This window comes from Hyperolius riggenbachi, chromosome 5 (assembly GCF_040937935.1).
Source record: "Hyperolius riggenbachi isolate aHypRig1 chromosome 5, aHypRig1.pri, whole genome shotgun sequence".
NCBI lineage: Eukaryota > Metazoa > Chordata > Amphibia > Anura > Hyperoliidae > Hyperolius > Hyperolius riggenbachi.
Genome location: NC_090650.1, coordinates 275,806,487 through 275,820,324, shown reverse-complemented (window position 1 = coordinate 275,820,324; position 13,838 = coordinate 275,806,487). Strand labels below are relative to the sequence as shown.

General features: G+C 44.4%; 1 long non-coding RNA gene across 1 annotated transcript in view; it reads right to left on the bottom strand.

Moving 5' to 3' along the window:
- LOC137517658 (uncharacterized) overlaps positions 1 to 13,838 on the bottom strand; it is a 106,017-nt gene that overhangs the window by 60,949 nt on the left and 31,230 nt on the right. The gene's annotated exons all lie outside the window — the stretch shown is intronic.

The following is a 13,838-nucleotide window of genomic DNA, read 5'->3' as shown; positions in this document are numbered from 1 at the left end:
ATAACATTTAAAATGTATTTGATCTCCAGCATAAATGCACCAGTCATCTGCTTATTAATATGCCTGGTGAATACTTGACAGCAAGATATTTATGTATTAAAATAAGTTCCTCTTTTTCTTCTTCAGTGTCTGAGGATTTTTAAGAACGGATGTTTGAATATTTATTAGAGCTGCGGTTACTGTTCATTTTAACGAATGATGATGTAAGACCGCAAATTTCTGCCTGTTGCATGTGTTGTATGAGAACAGTTTGTTTACTAAGTGGGTTTACACATATCCAATTGTCATTGGCCAATCTTACCACTTCCATGTAATGTAAGGTAAATATGGTGTACTATAGATACTAATAATTCACTGAATGTTTGATTTTTTTTTGTATTTCCTAGTAACTACTGGCGTGACTGACAAACGTTATATTTATAACATTCTTGCTTTACTGCTGTGTATTGGTAATGAACAAAAAGTCCTCCTAGCAAATAAAATTGCAGTGAAAATGCCAATATCCTTTTCGCATACACTTTTAGGAAAATTGTGTTAAATTTGATTTTTCAGTGAAAATGTTATTGACAATAATTCTTGTTATTTTTCACACATATTTCGTGCTTTTTGCGGTAAAAATATTGATTTTCGGCATTTTTGCGGTGCATTTTTCTTGCGGTAAAATTATTTTTCCACGTTTCCACAGTAAAATATATGTTTTTTGCGTTTTTGCACTAACCATGAAAATACAAGCTATTTTCGCAAAAATGTTCTCGAAATCGAAAATAGCATTTTAGATGCATAAATGACTTTTGCAAAAATTTGCATGGAACACTGTAAAATTCTCACTTACCCAGAGATGGAATGACAGTAATTTTGTTAAAGCGTCTAGCTGCCAGCTTATTCACTGACAGCTGCTGGTTTTGATAGGCTCAATTTCCCTTCCATGATGGGTCAGTGGAAATTTGCAGGTTTGATGTGTTCTCTGTCATCACCACCGTGTAGTGTAAATATACAATCCAGTATTGCTCAATTTACACTTTTCTTTCAATAGACTGGTATTGTTGGGTCTAGAGTTAAACAGACATGACTTAATAGTCACATGCAACTTCTGTTTTTGTTTGGCCTGGGCGATGATCTCATAATGATGGATATCTACAGATACTGTCAGCTAGGAGTTCAAGTTATATATAAAGAGTCTCGAAGAAATACTTTATTTTGCAGACCATAAGCACACCTTTTCTCCCCCAAAAGTGGGAGGAAAAATTCAGTTTGTCTTATGGTCCAAATACAGCCATTCGGCTGGCAGAGTGAGCAGTGCAGCGGAAGCTATGATATCTATAATATTCTCTCCCTCACAGCTTCCCCTAGTGCCTGATGCATGCAATGATGCGATGAGGAGAAGCTGGCACTAGGGGAAGCGTTGAGGGAGAGAACACGTCACTGTTGTCTGTATAGAGCAGGGGAGACACACACTGCTGCTTCCGCTGCTCTATAAACTATGCATGAGGCTGGAGAGGAGAGGGTTACAAAGAGATGCAAACAATACAAGGGGGACATAACAAGGCACGAGGGGCACAGAAGGGACTAGGGGGACGCAAACAATACAAGGGGGACATAGTAAGGCACAGGGGAGCACAAGAGGGACAGGGAGAGGGACATAACAAGGCACAAGTGGGCACAAGAGGGAAAAAATGAAGCAGAAGGGGGGACACAAGAGGTACAAGAGGAGCATAAGGGGGACATAACAATGCACAAGGGGGCGCAAGAGGTACAAGGGGTACATAACAAGACACAAGGGGGACACACGTGGGGCACAAGAGGTAGTAGGGAGATATAGCAAGGTAGAAGGGGTATACAAGAGGTAGAAGAGGGACACAAGGGAAATATATAGGTATTTATCAGAATCAGAATCAGAATCAGAAATCTTTTAATCGCCACGCACGACTGGGTCGTGCACGGAATTGGGTTTGGCACATACAATTGCTCAGAGAGAGATTGAGAGTAGTATCAACATAAGAAATTTGCATAGTATCAACAAAGAGAAAAAAAACAAAACAAAACGTAGTCATACAATCATACATTATAAGGCATAGTCATACAAAAACACACAGTATACTCAGTGGTACATATTAATAGTTAGATGTGCAGCGGTATAGCGGTAGTCTGCAGGGTGCAGTTTAAACAGATTTAAACTAGACAGTCCTTCAGTCAGCAACTGTAGCATTTGGGGGGGGGGGGGGGTGGCATTAGAGATGAAGGGAGTTCAGAAGGTTGATGGCAGAGGGGAAAAAGGAGTCTCTATGCCTCGAAGTTCTGGTGTAAATGGCACGAAACCTGCGGCCTGAATGGAGCCGGCTGAAAAAGCGGTGACCCGGGTGTGAGGGATCGCTGGCAATTCTCAGTGCTCTAGAGCGTAATCTGGAGTTGTGGAGGAGGTCGAGCGAGGGGAGAGGTCTACCGATGATTTTCTCCGCCGATCTAATGACCCTCTGCAGCTTGTATCTGTCGCTGTTGGAGGAGCCAGCGTACCAGACTAGGATGGATGAGCAGAGGACGGACTCAATGGTAGCTGTGTAGAAGTTCATCAGCAGCTCCTGGGCCATGCCAAACTTCTTCAGTTGGCGGAGGAAAAACAGCCTCTGTTGTGCTTTCCTCTGGGTCAAGGTGGTGTTTGCCTTCCAGCTCAGGTCCCTAGAGATGGTAGTGCCCAGAAGGCGGACGCTAGCCACTCTTTCGACCTCTGTGCCATCAATGTAGATTGGTGGTGGAGTGGGCGCCTTCTTCCTGAAGTCCACTATCAGCTCCACGGTCTTGGCTGTGTTGAGGACCAGCCTGTTCTCCTTACACCACTGACAAATTCTGTCGACCTCACGACGATAGTCCTGCTCGTCATTGTTTGTTATAAGGCCAACAATGGTGGTATCATCAGCGAATTTGATTACTTTTACCGAGTCCACAGTGGATCTGCAATTGTTCGTATAGAGGGAGAACAGGATCGGTGACAGGACACAGCCTTGTGGGGCCCCTGTGTTTGTTGTCCTGGGATGGGACGAGATATCCCCCAGTTTGACAGCTTGGGACCTGTTGGTCAGGAAGTGTGTAATCCATAGGTGAAGGGTGGGGTGGACATTCAGTGCCATGAGATTGTTTTGGAGTATGCGGGGGCAGATGGTGTTAAATGCTGAGCTGAAGTCCAGCAGGAGGATTCTGACATATGAGTTTGGTTTGTCCAGGTGGATGTTTGTAAGCTCCAGGCAGATGTTGATGGCATCATCAGTGGATCTGTTCGCTCTATACGCAAACTGTAGCGGGTCCAGTAGTGCCGAGGTAGAAATCTTAAGGTGGGACAGGACCACCCTCTCAAAGGTTTTCATGATGACCGATGTTAGTGCAACGGGCCTGTAGTTGTTCAGGTCGGGGATTCCCTGCTTCTTGGGGACAGGGATGATGGTGGACTTTTTGAAGCACACAGGGACTTTGCTTTCCTGGAGGGACCTGGTGTAGATGGAGGAGAGAATGGGAGCGAGCTGCCGTGAACAGGTTTTTAGGCAGGCTGGTGACACGCCATCCGGGCCGGAGGCTTTCCTGGCGTTCAGCGTTGTTAGGTGGCGTAAGACAACTGCCTCGCTCACAGCTGGAGGTGGTATGCACAGCCCTCGGTCATTGTCATCCGCAGATAAGGACTGAGCGTCTGAAGGTGTTGCTAGCCCCCCCAGTACCTCCTGGTTCTCGAACCTGCAATAGAAATTGCTGAGGTTCTCGGCTAGCTCAGTGCTAGGCGTCACATGTTGTGGGGGAGGTTTGTAGTTTGTGGCAGCTTTTAGACCCTTCCAGACAGTGCGTAGGTCGTTTGAGCGAAGGTTGTGTCGCATCTTCTCCGCATACTCCCTCTTGGCGGCCCTCAGCTCACGCTTCAGGTTGTTTCTTGCCATCTTGAAGTCCTCCTGGTTGCCGGATTTGTGTGCGGCTTCCTTGCTTCTCCTCAGTTGCCGTAGTTTGTTGGAGAACCAGGGTTTGTTATTTGGAAAGACCTTGAAGGTCTTGGATGGAATGCAGGAGTCTTCACAGAATCTGATGTATGAGGAGACATTGTCCGCCCACTCATCCAGGTCCGGTGCTTCCAGGGCTTTCCAGTCTGTACAGTCGAAGCAGGCTTGGAGTTGGAGTTTGGCCTCCCCCGACCACACTTTGGTAGTCTTTAGCACTGGTTTTGCTGACTCCAGGCGCCTCCTGTAGGTGGGGATCAGGTGAATGAGGGAGTGGTCGGAGGAGCCAACAGCTGCTCGAGGGACCGCTTTATAAGCGTCTTTCAGCACAGTGTAGCAATGGTCAAGAGTGTTCAGGTTCCTCGTAGGGCAGGTAACATGTTGGTGAAACCGTGGCAGCTCCTGGTGAAGGTTGGCCCTATTGAAGTCTCCCATTACAATAAACAGCGAGTCAGGAAGGGATGACTCCCACTGTGTGATGGTGTCACTCAGGTCACGCAGGGCATGTTTGACTACAGCGTCAGGTGGAATGTACACTCCCACGAGGACGTAGGAAGAGAATTCCCTTGGAGAGTATATTGGCCTGCAGTTGACGATTAGGAGTTCGAGCTCAGGGGAGCACTTTCTGGCTAGTACAGATGTGTTTGGGCACCACGAGTGGCTGATGTAAAGGCAGATGCCCCCACCCTTCTTTTTGCCCGAGAGGGTGGTGTCCCGGTCTGCTCGAATGAGTCCGAATCCAGGAAGGTGAAGGGCATTCTCCGGAATGTCCTCATGCAGCCACGTCTCTGTGAAGCAGAGGATTGGGGTATTGCTGCAGGGCTCCCTTTTGTTGCTGAGGAGACAAAGTTCGTCTAGCTTGTTTGGGAGGGAGCGGACATTTGCCAGGAGGACTGAGGGGACAGCCGACCTCAGTCCTTTCCTCCTGAGTCTCACTTGAGCCCCAGCCCGATTTCCTCTCTTACGCCGTCCTGCGAGGGGTTCTTGAGCTGTGCCGGAGATTTGCTGGGCATAGTTCCAGATGGTGTTGAACAGCAGCGTGCCCTCAGGGTGGGTGGCATAAGTCTCCCATTGCAGCAGCTGTGACCTGGTGTAGGTGGTGCGCTGGATGTGGGGAGGCATAGGGGAGGCAGCCGCGCTATGTGCCTGGTACAAAGGGTACAAAGGTGCATGGTACATGGTACAAAGGTTCCGCATGGTACAAAGGGTACACTCAGTGTGGCAGCAGGCCCAGAAAGCCGGCAGGGAGATCAGTTAGCAGTAAGCATTTCGGGGAGGTCGGCAATGCAGCAGGGAGTGCAGAGAGCGCTCCAAGAAAGCCAGCAATTAAACATTCCAGGGAGAACAGCAGCGCAGCAGAGAGTGCAGGAAGAGTTCCAAGCAAGCTGGCAGTGTGCAGGTCAGAGGGATTTTTTGCAGTGTGCAGGACAGACAGGATGTGAAGAGCAGAGCACGTGTGGCCAGTGGATCTTACCAGCTGATCTGTCGCTCCAGGCAGCGGTGTGTCCTTGGTGCAGTCTGGAGAGGATGCTTGTCAGCAGTGTGCGTCTAAGTGAGCAGGCCTGCACTTCCTGGGGCTGGTGTTGTATGAGCACGTGGTGGAGGGCGCCTTTAATCTGGCTTCCTAGGCTCAGCGTTGTGCGGGAGCACGTGGGAAGCGGCCATCAATGGCTCGATTTGTCGTGCGGAGTGCCTGGTAGACGCCTGGGCCAGACCGCAGCAGCTGCAAGCTGCAGGGACGGTGCAGCGGTGTTCTTCCGAGCGGCGGTGGCAGCAGTGGCACCCGGATGGAGGATCTCTTGTTGGAGCGCATGGGCCCGCAGCTGTCCGTGGTCAGACCGTAGGGCAGATGGGGGTCCCGTGGAGCTTAGTGTCAGACGGTGCTGCAGTGGACTTCCGAGCGGCGGTGGCAGCAGAAGAGGATCCTCTCTTGATGGGGCACGTGGGCCCGCGGCTTCCGTGGTCAGACCGGAGGGTAGAAGGGGGATCCGTGCCGCTGCTAGGTGGTGGAGCTTGGGCAGGGAGGCCTTGGAGAGGCGGAGGACGCCGGTTCCGAGGCTCATCCGCAGGACCAGGACCAGTGATGGAGGTGGTGCCGTAGGCCGGGGAGCGGTGCAGGTAATTGGTTGGTTAGGCCTGCGTGTTCACCTCGGGTCTTCCACGTGTGTGGTCGGCTCTGTAGTCTGTGTATCCTCGGCTTGCTGCTGGACCGGAGGGTGGGATGCCGGAGCTGACCCTAACAACTAACAACTAACAACTAAAAACTACAACTAAAAACACTAAACTACAACTAAAAACCCTGAAAAAAACGAAAACTAATCTATATAAAAGGAAAAAGTAGCAGGAGCTCTGTGCCGGGGCAGCCGATAGGCGCCATCTTTATAGGTCATTTGCAGTTTTAAGAAAAGGTTGGTGTAAGCTGTCCTGCAAGGGATGCTGTTTTTAATATTAATTTAGCTCCCATATAGAGTAATGATGACCTACTAAACTTTGGCAGGAAAGTTTGTCACAGTTACAAACAAGTTTTATGACCTATTCTTATTAGAAAGATTTGTGCCATATTATTAAGGGAATCTGACCTTTTGGAGTTACATTGTAGAATTCATATTCCCATCCAAACATTTAAAACCACCACAGGTGGCTGTGCTTCTGTGGCCTCTTGCTGCTTTCCTGGCTTCCACAGAGTAACCTCTGCCTGTAAATGCGTACACCTCCTAATGTTTATTTTATGGAAGTTAGGACTGCAGTAAGAAGCACCAGAGTCCTGGCACTATCTCCAGAGCTGACAGCCACTGCTGTAGCAAAGATAAGGTCTCACGCTCTCGTCCTACATAAAAGAGCTGATGTATGGGGTGAGCAATATAGGCCACTGCAAATCAGCACTAGCTTGGATTTTTTTTTTGCATGACATTCCATTCTTGTTGGTAAAAAGATCAAACCCTTTAGAGGTAGATCTATACATCACATTTTGAAATATTATTTGGTTGTATCTGCAGAGACAGCCACAGGCAGGGCCGGATTTACCATAAGGCACTGTAGACATGTGCCTACAGGCGCCTGATGATGGAAAGGCGGCTCGCTCCCCTCTCCCTAAGTGCCTCCCTCCTGCCTTACCTATGCAGAGGCTCAAGAGGTTACTCACCCAGGTCTCGGCATTCCACTGAACAGATCTCTCTTAAGTTGGGGGCACCTCTAGCTACTTAATACTGGGGAAAGCTGTGGCTACCTAATACTAAGGGACACCTGTAGCTCCTTATGACGGGCAAGGGAAGTAAGGGAGAAGTGACAGCTGGGTCAGCCAGTACACTTGCGGTGTTTGTAGGCTCATGGACGGTGACGTCTTAGTTGCCAGGACATCTGTGCCTATAGGCTCCTGTGATGTAAATTCGGGCCTGGCCACAGGCATAACTCAGGATATTTGCCAGCAGTAAATACTGGGTATGTCCATTTTTTTATTAGTACAGGTGTACTCCTCCAGAGAGGCCATGCAGTTGGTTGTGTGCAGCTAATTACATATACTGGAATAAAGACATTACTGGGTGGTCTGTATTTTACCCAGAGCACGAAAGAGTAAAGATTTTATACCACAAAAATATTGCTGGTTGATTGTCCAAGCCCTTTAAGATATGCTCTGCAGAGTGGAAAGATTATTTATGAGAACATTAAATTACAACGTGACTTATGTACCACCAATCCATGTCACAGAAATATTGTAACAGAATCTGTGCTTAAAGTGTACCTTAGTTGAAAGAAGTCTCAGGTTTTATACTTACCGGGGGCTTCCTCCTGTCCCCTTGAGGCCCCTCGGTCCTTCTGGCCAGGCTGCGCATGCGTGACAAATCGCAGTACCGGCCATCCAGTGGGGGACAGGAGCAGCCCAGGAGATGGCGAGGGACCGAGTGGCCTCAAGGGGGCTGAAGGAAGCCCCAAGCAAGTATAAAACCTAAGACTTCTTTTGTTTCGGTTTCGGGTTCTCTTTAAATAGTCATCTGCTGCTTTTAACCTTCCTGGCGGTATACGTTCGGGGTAAGCCGCGCAGGAGGTTTTCTCAGGCCCTGCTGGGCCGATTTGCTTAATTTTTTTTTTTGCTGAACGCAGCTAGCACTTTTCTAGCTGCGTCAGCACACCGATCGCCGCCGGCCCGCGCTCGATCGCCGCTATCCGCTCCGCTCCGCCGCTCCGCCCCCCCCAGACCCTGTGCGCTGCCTAACCAATCAGTGCCAGGCAGCGCTGAGGGGTGGATCGTGACTCCCAAAGACGTCACGATGTCGCTGACGTCAGTGACGTCATCCCGCCCCGTCGCCATGGTGACGGGGGAAGCCCTCCAGGAAATCCCGTTCTTTGAACAGGATTTCCTGATCGGATTGAAGCGGGCGGGGGGATGCCGCTGAGCAGTGGCTATCATGTAGCGAGCCTTTGGCTCGCTACATGATTTAAAAAACAAAAAACAAAAAAAAACTGCTGCGCTGCCTCCTGGCGGAAAACATTAGACCGCCAGGAGGGTTAAACAGATATATCTAAAAACTGACTTTTGAGAATGCTGCTTTCTGAATACAGAGTAAGGGGTGTGGAAACCTATTTTAATGGGTGGTTTAATAAAATCAAATATTTTTTCTCCATAGAAATGACCAGATTTAATTGAGAAGTGAAAAGGGCCAATTTGGTTCATCTTGGTTAATCATTGAAGATCTGATTTAAATAAAAATGCCATTGCATTTTTCCACAAAGTAAACATGTTTTCGCCTAGGAAAACTTTCTTCATTGATATAACTAGGATGCTGATACTGAAAATTGAATCATTGCTTCTTGTTTCATATATTAAAAAGTTTAATTATGAAAGTGGAAGGATCTTACTCAGTTGTAAAGAAATAAATCAGCTTTGATTGTCATTAAACAACACTGGTAGAAGAATGAATCTGTTCTGTACCCCTCGCTGACTGGCTAATGAATAATAAGATCTCACAGCTTGAGTACTGGGGTGGTAATTTGGTTGCGCGCCATGCTCCCAATCCATGGAATTGTGCTTCATTTAATAAGAACATCTGTATCATCAAGCAGCTTTTCTGCTGCTAAAACATATTTCTATTAGCATAGACATTAATTCATAGGTGGGTTGATTTTGCACGATACTGTGCAGCTAAAGCAGAAATAAAAGGAGTAAATTAGACAACTGTAACACCCACTCAACACCTAAATGCGATATATACCCATGATTAAAATGATGTGAGCACAGTGACTGCTTTACTTATTTCTTTGGCGCTAAGGGCTCGATTCACAAAGCATTTCCGCATGCTGTAAAGGAGAAAACAACTGATTTTACCGAACATTTTGTCCAATGTCAATTCACAAAGGCTGTAACTGTGTGGAAAACTAAATCTACTGACTAGAGAGGTAAATTACCGACTACTAGTGAGGTAAATACCTCATAAATGTCAGTTCACAAAGGATAACACATGCGGTAAAACAAGTAAGATGTTCTGTATTTTACCTCCAGCCTGGAGCTGTCGATAAGATAACAAACAGCCATTTGTGAGGTTACAGAAAGGTATTAAGAAGGAGAGATAGAAGAGGAAACACAGGGTAGATGAAAGAGGAAAGATTAATAAACTATTCAGGAAAATAGAAAAAAAAATTAATGAAAACATATTTCCCTAATTTTACATGTGTTGTATAACACAAGTCCACAATATTATTGTGTAGTAATTAAAAACGTTTGATAAGAAACTAATAGGTTTGAGCTGATACAAATTTTATGTTAATTTTATGCAGGTTAGACTTGCTTTTTACTTATCAGTAAAATAAAACAAATGCGTTCTTAATCACATCTGGCTTCCATTTTCCATGCACTGCAATATTCCATCAAATACTGGATGAAATACTGCACAAACCAAATGAAATATGGCATAAGGTAAAAACGTTTAATGAATGGTCATGAAGTTGTTTGATAATTTACAGAATTATTACTGCATGTGTGAAAAACTTACTGAATTTTCCAAAAATGTTCTTTTTACTGGATGAGGTCATTTACCTCATGTGACCCTTTTACCAAACCCATCTTAGTGAATTGAGCCTTAAATGTGGACATCTCGATGATGACTTAGCTCTAGACAACTTCATGAATGTGTTGATAACGGATTGAGATGATATAACATTCTTATTCCGCAAGGCCAGAGGAAGTGGTCAGAGTGGTCACATGATAATCTCCAGTTCTCATCCTTTAAACAGTTCATTTACACTGGTTTGTTTAATTATCACATCTTGGACGCTGATATTATATTTATGGCAACAGCAATCTAAAGAACCAAACAGCATACTGAGCAACAGAACAGATGTGCAGTAGAAATATTAGAATTTTAGATGCTGAAAGAAACGTTACAACAAAAAGCAGTCCATGGAGACTTAAAGGAAACCTAAGGCATTTAATCAAGCTGCTTTTATACTTATCTGGGGCTTCCTTTAGCCCTATGCAGGCATGGGCTCCATCGCCGTCTTCCTGTGTAACCTTTCCCCCAGAACTGATCTTCTCCTGATTAGGGGCCTTTTCCACTGCAACTTGCAACCATGATACAAAATGCACTGCAATCTGATCATGATTTGCAACATGATTATTGTGTATTGCGGCGTCATTTTTTGTGCAATTGATGTTCTCCACAGTGCAGTTGCGATTCCCCAATTGCGAGGGGAAGAGGTTTCTTGCAAATTAGGGAAAAAGCAAGAAAATCACATAGTACCACTCTTGCTATGCATTCTTCATGCACTCTCATAGACTTAAACACAAACGCAGGAAAACTGCAGTCTGCACTATGTTTGTGTATAGTTTAAAATCTCTAGAAGTAGGAGGGTGAGGAGTGGCACACCTTACCATAGATTGGGTGCTTAGCCATGGATGTAAAACAGCATCGTATGTAGATCAGGCAGTCGAAAGCACTGGTTAGCACACTGTTTTTAAAAAGCAAAACATATCTTTATTCTTCAATTCATATGTAGAGACACCATAATGCTGACAATTGTTTCGGGGCCACACAGGACCCCTTCTTCAGAACAGTGCAGACATACAGTAAGTAAGTGTCTCTACACATGAATTGAAGAATAAAGATACGGTTTGCTTTTTGAAAAGCTGGTGTGCTAACCAGTTTTTTTGACTGCCTAGTTTAAAATCTCATTCTGGGTTGAATCACCACAGTGGAAATGAGGCCATGCAATTACATTAATAATGTCCCTGTGATTTCTGATGTACGGAACATGGCCAGTGGAAAATGGGTAAAGAGCCTGTTCACTAACATAAAAAATAATGCCACTAATTCTTATATACTATCACGCCCCTTCACAAGAGTTTCCTTATACTATTATTATTATTATTTAGTATTTATATAGCGCCGACATATTACGCAGCGCTGTACAGTGTATATATATATTGTCTTGTCACTAACTGTCTCTCAAAGGAGCTCACAATCTAATCCCTACAATTGCCATATGTCTATATTATGTAGTGTAAGTACTGTAGTCTAGGGCCAATTTTAGGGGGAGCCAATTAACGTATCCGTATGTTTTTGGAATGTGGGAGGAAACCGGAGTGCCCGGAGGAAACCCACGCAGACACGGAGAGAACATACAAACTCTTTGCAGATAGTGCCCTGGCTGGGATTCGAACCAGGGACCCAGTGCTGCAAGGCGAGAGAGCTAACCACTACGCCACCGTGCTGCTGTATACAGAACCTACCAATTTTTTTTGTCAACTAAAAGCTGGTAAAATGAAAGTCTATACTTTTTCTATTGATATTGTTCAGTGAACAATATCTGAATAATATCACAGTGTTGCTGATGTCCCTAGGAGACTGAAGCTGAGCTCATAGCATAGCCAGACATGAGTTACATTCAGCAGCTAAACACAGGCTTTCCAGCAACTCTCTCTTAATATAAGCATTTGACATAAATATTTAGTCTAATAAAAATCCATTATTCTATTACCGGTAATCTATATATAAATCTATTTAAAAAGCTAAACATTTTTTTTCAAAAAAATCTATTAAAAATCTAACATTTATAAATTAATATTTTTGATTTAATTATTGATAGGACACAATCATTTTTGGGGGAGAAACAGGAGCTTGTGGGGGACAGTGGCATGCATGTACTGGGAGTTTGAGGAAGCCATGGGTTGCCTGTGGTATACAGATGGTTGCATCGCTTTCTACCACATCTGACAATACAAAGCTAGTGGCTGGAGCTGCCGAGATCTTTTCTGGTGGAAGATCAGGTTAACAAATGATATATGGATAATACTGGTGAATGAATCTGAATTTCTAAGTGGGACGAAATCTTGAGACTTCCCTTTCACGTGATACAAAGAACCTAGAAGTGGGGGACATTATGTGATTGGCTGCTTTGCTGCTGATCACATTACGCAGAGCTATCTTAAGTCCTCTCTGATTGGACTGTACATTATGCAGGGAACTGTTCTTATGAATGATAATAAACACTGGGGAATTCTAAACCTGCTGATAATTACTGGATTAGTGAAAGTTTTGAAAAATGAGTAACAAGTGGTTCCACTCTGTGCAGCTAATTACTAATTAATTACTGCAGAAAATGGGAATATCTAGTTCATAATCCAAAAACAGTACAGATTGCTTAGAATTGCAATTTGAGCTTAGACATCAATTTTGGAATAGTATACGATGCTTCAAATTGAAATGTAAAAATAATTTTTAATAATATTGGGTTAAAAAAAGACTTGTGTAACACTAATGATCATAGGCATACAGGGTACCCAGATAGCTTATGGTGACCCATAACCATTGTGTAACACTGATGATCATAGAAATACAGAGTACCCAGATAGCTTATGGTGACCCATAACCATTGTGTAACACTGATGATCATAGAAATACAGAGTACCCAGATAGCTTATGGTGACCCATAACCATTGTGTAACACTGATGATCATAGGAATGCAGAGTACCCAGATTGCTTATGGTGACCCATAGAAGAGGGGCTAACAGAGACCAAAAAACCCTTTCTAAAAATGCACAATAGGGAAAGACACGCCCAAGGTGTATAAAACTTAGTTAAAAATAACTAAAATTGAAAGAAAGAGAGGAGGCTTTCCTCTATGACAACACAAAAGAATTGCAAGAAAATGTTTTATTTTGCACTGGCAGCATGTTTCGTGGGTCTATGCCCACTTCCTCAGGCCAATTGTAGTGCCTAAAATATCAAGTACAGTGTACTCAGAGCTCGAGACAAATATACATCACAACCAGAAGGGTATAAAAAAATTATTGTGACAACAATATAAGAGTGCATTGAAGACATATTGCGCTATTTGGGCTCCCGTTGTCTCTGTGTTCTGTTTAAGGTGTAAAGCCACCTCAGCCCTATTTTGCTCTTTCTAAAAAGGGATGCTTCTCGTGGTTCTAGCTCACCATGAACTGTCTGGTTACTCTGTGGTAATGGTCCAAGCCCTATCCATAAAGCCATATCAATCCATACCATGCACTAATGAGAACCATAAAGTTTGAAACAGCTGTTTGCATGTTGGATTGGTGTGGCTTTGTATAATTTTTTAAGCTATAGGCTCACTATACACCAGCGGTACTGGATGTGTGCCGGGCTTTAGGGAGCATAAAATGATGATTTGCATATTCAAAAGTGATGCATCATGGGAAACAACATTTGCTTTCTTAAAGCTGAATTATTGCAAATATATTCTGTTTTAAGAAAGCAAAAATATATTTATGTTCGTAAAATGTTGGACAAGACAGTGGAATTACACTTTAGTGAATGCTTTAGAAAAAAAAACATACTGCTAAAATATTAAAATATCATCCAGTATTTAATAAAAAGGCATTCTCTATACGGATGATATCT